This window comes from Mchenga conophoros, linkage group LG13 (assembly GCF_057382185.1).
Source record: "Mchenga conophoros isolate Kocher_MC1m ecotype Shallow Benthic linkage group LG13, M_conophoros_male_GT1.1, whole genome shotgun sequence".
Taxonomy (NCBI): Eukaryota; Metazoa; Chordata; class Actinopteri; order Cichliformes; family Cichlidae; genus Mchenga; species Mchenga conophoros.
The window spans coordinates 32,227,649-32,233,066 of record NC_140538.1 but is presented as its reverse complement, the minus strand read 5'-3'; positions in this window follow the sequence as shown (position 1 = coordinate 32,233,066).

The window sequence follows — 5,418 nt, the reverse complement described above, 5'->3', positions numbered from 1 at the left end:
AGCCGGCCCGCCGGTGAAGGAGAGCCATTCGTGACTGGGCTGGGGGACGGCCCGACGACGGTCGCCCCTCTCCAATCGCGCACTCATGTTTGTGGAGAACCTGGTGCTAAATAACTTGTAAACGACCTGATTCTGGGTCAGGGGTCTTGTGCGTAGCAGAGCAGCTAATCGCTGCGATCTATTGAAAGTCAGCCCTCGATCCAAGCTTTTGTCGACCAGCCGGTCGACTGCTGGCCCCGGGGCGTCGGGCCCCAGCCGCTCCATCTCTCCCCGCTCTGGCGTGGAGTACCATCGGCACGTGGGCCCGCCACAGCCACAACAGCGGGCGTCTACTCTGCTGGAGTACCAGGGGCAGTGCGCGGGGAGTGTGTGGACAAGCAAGCGTGGCCGAGTGTGGGCCGTGTACCAGGGGCACGGAGAAAAGTTGTCCTACCATAGGCACGAGGAGTGTGTGTGTGGCAAAGTGTTTCTGAGCGGTGTACCAGGGGCACGAAGAAAATGTGTCGTACCATAGGCACGAGCAGTGTGTGTGTGTCTGTGTGTGGCAAGGTTTTTCTGCGCAGTGTACCAGGGGCACGGAGAAAAGTCGTCGTACCAGGGGCACGAGAAAGTTGTCGTACCATAGGCACGAGGAGTGTGTGTGTGTGTGGCAAAGTGTTTCTGAGCGGTGTACCAGGGGCACGAGAAAATGTGTCGTACCATAGGCACGAGGAGTGTGTGTGTGTGGCTTAGTGTTTCTGAGCGGTGTACCAGGGGCACGGAGAAAAGTTGTCGTACCATAGGCACGAGGAGTGTGTGTGTGGCAAAGTGTTCTGAGCGGCGTACCAGGGGCACGGAGAAAAGTTGTCGTACCATAGGCACGAGAAAAGTTATCGTAGCATAGGCACGAGCAGTGTGTGCGTGTGTGTGGCAAAGTGTTTCTGCGCAGTGTACCAGGGCATGTTTGAATTTACATTCTGGAGTACCAGGGGCACGAGGATTTTGCCAGTGGTGTTTTGCTTTGTCAGTGGGAGGGGGCTTAAGTGTGGGTCCACGGGGCATGCTGGAGGTCAAGGTCCATGCTGGATATGCGCTGGAGGGTAACTGCAGAGAAGGAAAGCTAGTGGGGGATTAGAGCAGGGGAGGATGTGCGTCCCCGGGGCCTGCTGGAGGTCAAGGTCCATGCTGGATATGCGCTGGAGCGTAACTACAAGAAAGGTAAGCTAGTGGGGGACTAGAGCAGGGGAGGATGTGCGTCCCCGGGGCCTGCTGGAGGTCCAGGTCCATGCCCGATGTGAGTAGCAGCAGGGCCAGCGCGCCCAGGAGCACATCTTTTTCGACCGTAAAGGGAGACAGGAGGCCGACTCACTGCCTCGGCTAAATGGAGAGGGAATTTCAGAAGGGCCAGGGCACAAGCATGGACTTTTCAGCTGTAAGGGAGGCAAGAGCAAGGTGTGATGTAGGTCCCCGGGCCTGCTGGAGGTCCAGGTCCATGCCCGATGTGAGTAGCAGCAGGGCCAGCGCGCCCAGGAGCACATCTTTTTCGACCGTAAAGGGAGACAGGAGGCCGACTCACTGCCTCGGCTAAATGGAGAGGGAATTTCAGAAGGGCCAGGTCACAAAGCATGGACCTTTTCAGCTGTAAGGAGGCAAGAGCAAGGTGTGATGTAGGTCCCGGGGCCTACTGAGGTCCAGGTCCATGCCCGATGTGGAGTAGCAGCCGGCGCCAGCGCGTCCAGGAGCACATCTTTTTCGACCGTAAAGGGAGACAGGAGGCCGACTCACTGCCTCGGCTAAATGGAGAGGGAATTTCAGAAGGGCCAGGGCAAAAGCATGGACCTTTTCAGCTGTAAGGGAGGCAAGAGCAAGGTGTGATGTAGGTCCCCGGGGCCTACTGGAGTCCAGGTCCATGCCCGATGTGAGTAGCAGCCGGCGCCAGCGCGTCCAGGAGCACATCTTTTTCGACCGTAAAGGGAGACAGGAGGCCGACTCACTGCCTCGGCTAAATGGAGAGGGAATTTCAGAAGGGCCAGGGCAAAAGCATGGACCTTTTCAGCTGTAAGGGAGGCAAGAGCAAGGTGTGATGTAGGTCCCCGGGGCCTGCTGGAGGTCCAGGTCCATGCCCGATGTGAGTAGCAGCAGGGCCAGCGCGCCCAGGAGCACATCTTTTTCGACCGTAAAGGAGACAGGAGGCCGACTCACTGCCTCGGCTAAATGGAGAGGGAATTTCAGAAGGGCCAGGGCACAAGCATGGACCTTTTCAGCTGTAAGGGGAGGCAAGAGCAAGGTGTGATGTAGGTCCCCGGGGCCTGCTGGAGGTCCAGGTCCATGCCCGATGTGAGTAGCAGCAGGGCCAGCGCGCCAAGGAGCACATCTTTTTCGACCGTAAAGGGAGACAGGAGGCCGACTCACTGCCTCGGCTAAATGGAGAGGGAATTTCAGCAGGGCCAGGGCACAGGCATGGACCTTTTTCAGCTGTAAGGGAGGCAAGAGCAAGGTGTGATGTAGGTCCCCGGGGCCTGCTGGAGGTCCAGGTCCATGCCCGATGTGAGTAGCAGCAGGGCCAGCGCGCCCAGGAGCACATCTTTTCGACCGTAAAGGAGACAGGAGGCCGACTCTCTGCCTCGGCTAAATGGAGAGGAATTTCAGAAGGGCCAGGGCACAAGCATGGACCTTTTCAGCTGTAAGGGAGGGAAGAGCAATGTGCGATGTAGGTCCCCGGGGCCTGCTGGAGGTCCAGGTCCATGCCCGATGTGAGTAGCAGCAGGGCCAGCGCGCCCAGGAGCACATCTTTTTCGACCGTAAAGGAGACAGGAGGCCGACTCTCTGCCTCGGCTAAATGGAGAGGGAATTTCAGAAGGGCCAGGGCACAAGCATGGACCTTTTTCAGCTGTAAGGGAGGGAAGAGCAATGTGCGATGTAGGTCCCCGGGGCCTGCTGGAGGTCCAGGTCCATGCCCGATGTGAGTAGCAGCAGGGCCAGCGCGCCCAGGAGCACATCTTTTTCGACCGTAAAGGGAGACAGGAGGCCGACTCACTGCCTCGGGCTAAATGGAGAGGGAATTTCAGCAGGGCCAGGGCACAGGCATGGACCTTTTTCAGCTGTAAGGGAGGCAAGAGCAAGGTGCGATGTAGGTCCCCGGGGCCTGTTGTCGTACCATAGGCACGAGTGGTGTGTGTGTGTGGCAAAGAGTTTCTGCGCAGTGTACCAGGGGCACGGGGAAAGGTTGTTGTACCATAGGCACGAGAAAAGTTGTCGTACCATAGGCACGAGAAAAGTTGTCGTACCATAGGTACGAGGAGTGTGTGTGTGGCAAAGTGCTACTGAGCGGTGTACCAGGGGCACGGCGAAAAGTTGTTGTACCATAGGCACGAGAAAAGTTGTTGTACCATAGGCACGAGAAAAGCTGTCGTACCAGGGGCACGGAGGAAAGTTGTTGTACCATAGGCACGAGAAAAGTTGTCGTACCATAGGCACGAGAGAGTTTGTGTGGCAAAGTGCTACTGAGCGGTGTACCAGGGGCACGGCGAAAGGTTGTTGTACCATAGGCACGAGAAAAGTTGTTGTACCATAGGCACGAGAAAAGCTGTCGTACCAGGGGCACGGAGGAAAGTTGTTGTACCATAGGCACGAGAAAAGTTGTTGTACCATAGGCACGAGAAAAGCTGTCGTACCAGGGGCACGGAGGAAAGTTGTTGTACCATAGGCACGAGAAAAGTTGTCGTACCATAGGCACGAGGAGAGTTTGTGTGGCAAAGTGCTACTGAGCGGTGTACCAGGGGCACGGCGAAGGTTGTTGTACCATAGGCACGAGAAAAGTTGTTGTACCATAGGCACGAGAAAAGCTGTCGTACCAGGGGCACGGAGGAAAGTTGTTGTACCATAGGCACGAGAAAAGTTGTTGTACCATAGGCACGAGAAAAGCTGTCGTACCAGGGCACGGAGGAAAGTTGTTGTACCATAGGCACGAGAAAAGTTGTCGTACCATAGGCACGAGGAGAGTTTGTGTGGCAAAGTGCTACTGAGCGGTGTACCAGGGGCACGGCGAAAAGTTGTTGTACCATAGGCACGAGAAAAGTTGTCGTACCATAGGCACGAGAAAAGTTGTCGTACCATAGGTACGAGAAAGTTGTCGTACCATAGGCACAAGCAGTGCGTGCGTGTGTGTGGCAAAGTGTTTCTGCGCAGTGTACCAGGGGCATGTTTGAATTTACATTCTGGAGTACCAGGGGCACGAGGATTTTGCCAGTGGTGTTTTGCTTTGTCAGTGGGAGGGGGCTTAAGTGTGGGTCACGGGGCCTGCTGGAGGTCAAGGTCCATGCTGGATATGCGCTGGAGCGTAACTACAAGAAAGGTAAGCTAGTGGGGGACTAGAGCAGGGGAGGATGTGCGTCCCCGGGGCATGCTGGAGGTCAAGGGCCATGCTGGATATGCAGTGGAGGGTAACTGCAGGAGAAGGAACGCTCATGGGGGATTAGAGCGGAGGAGTATGTGGGTCCTCGGGGCCTGCTGGAGGGCAAGGGCCATGCTGGATTTGTGGTGGAGGGTAACTGCGGGAGAAGGAAAGCTAGTGGGGGAGTAGAGCAGAGGAGTATGTTGGTCCCCGGGGCCTGCTGGAGGTCAAGGTCCGTGGCTAGATACGTGGTACAGGGTTAACTGCGGGGGGGGGGTAATGTGGGTTCACGGGGCCTGCTGGAGGTCAAGGTCCATGCTGGATATGCGCTGGAGCGTAACTGCAAGAAAGGAAAGCTAGTGGGGGAGTAGAGCAGGGAGTATGTGGGTCCCCAGGGCCTGCTGGAGGTCCAGGTCCATGCTAGATATGTGGCACAGGGTAACTGCAGGGGGGGGGTAATGTGGGTCCACGGGGCCTGCTGGAAGTCAAGGTCCATGCTAGACATGTGGTACAGGGTAACTGCAGGGGGAAGGGGGGGGGGGTAATGTGGGTCCCCGGGGCCTGCTGGAGGTCAAGGTCCGTGCTAGATATGTGGTACAGGGTTAACTGCAGGAGGGGGGGGGGGGGGGGGTAATGTGGGTTCACGGGGCCTGCTGGAGGTCAAGGTCCATGCTGGATATGCGCTGGAGCGTAACTGCAAGAAAGGAAAGCTAGTGGGGGAGTAGAGCAGGGGAGTATGTGGGTCCCCAGGGCCTGCTGGAGGTCCAGGTCCATGCTAGATATGTGGCACAGGGTAACTGCAGGGGGGGGTAATGTGGGTCCACGGGGCCTGCTGGAAGTCAAGGTCCATGCTAGACATGTGGTACAGGGTAACTGCAGGGGGAAGGGGGGGGGGGGGTAATGTGGGTCCCCGGGGCCTGCTGGAGGTCAAGGTCCGTGCTAGATATGTGGTACGGGGTAACTGCGGTGGGGGGGGCGGATCTAATGGGGGACTAGATCAGGTGAGGATGTAATGGCCAGTTCGACAGCAGCACATCTTTTTCGAC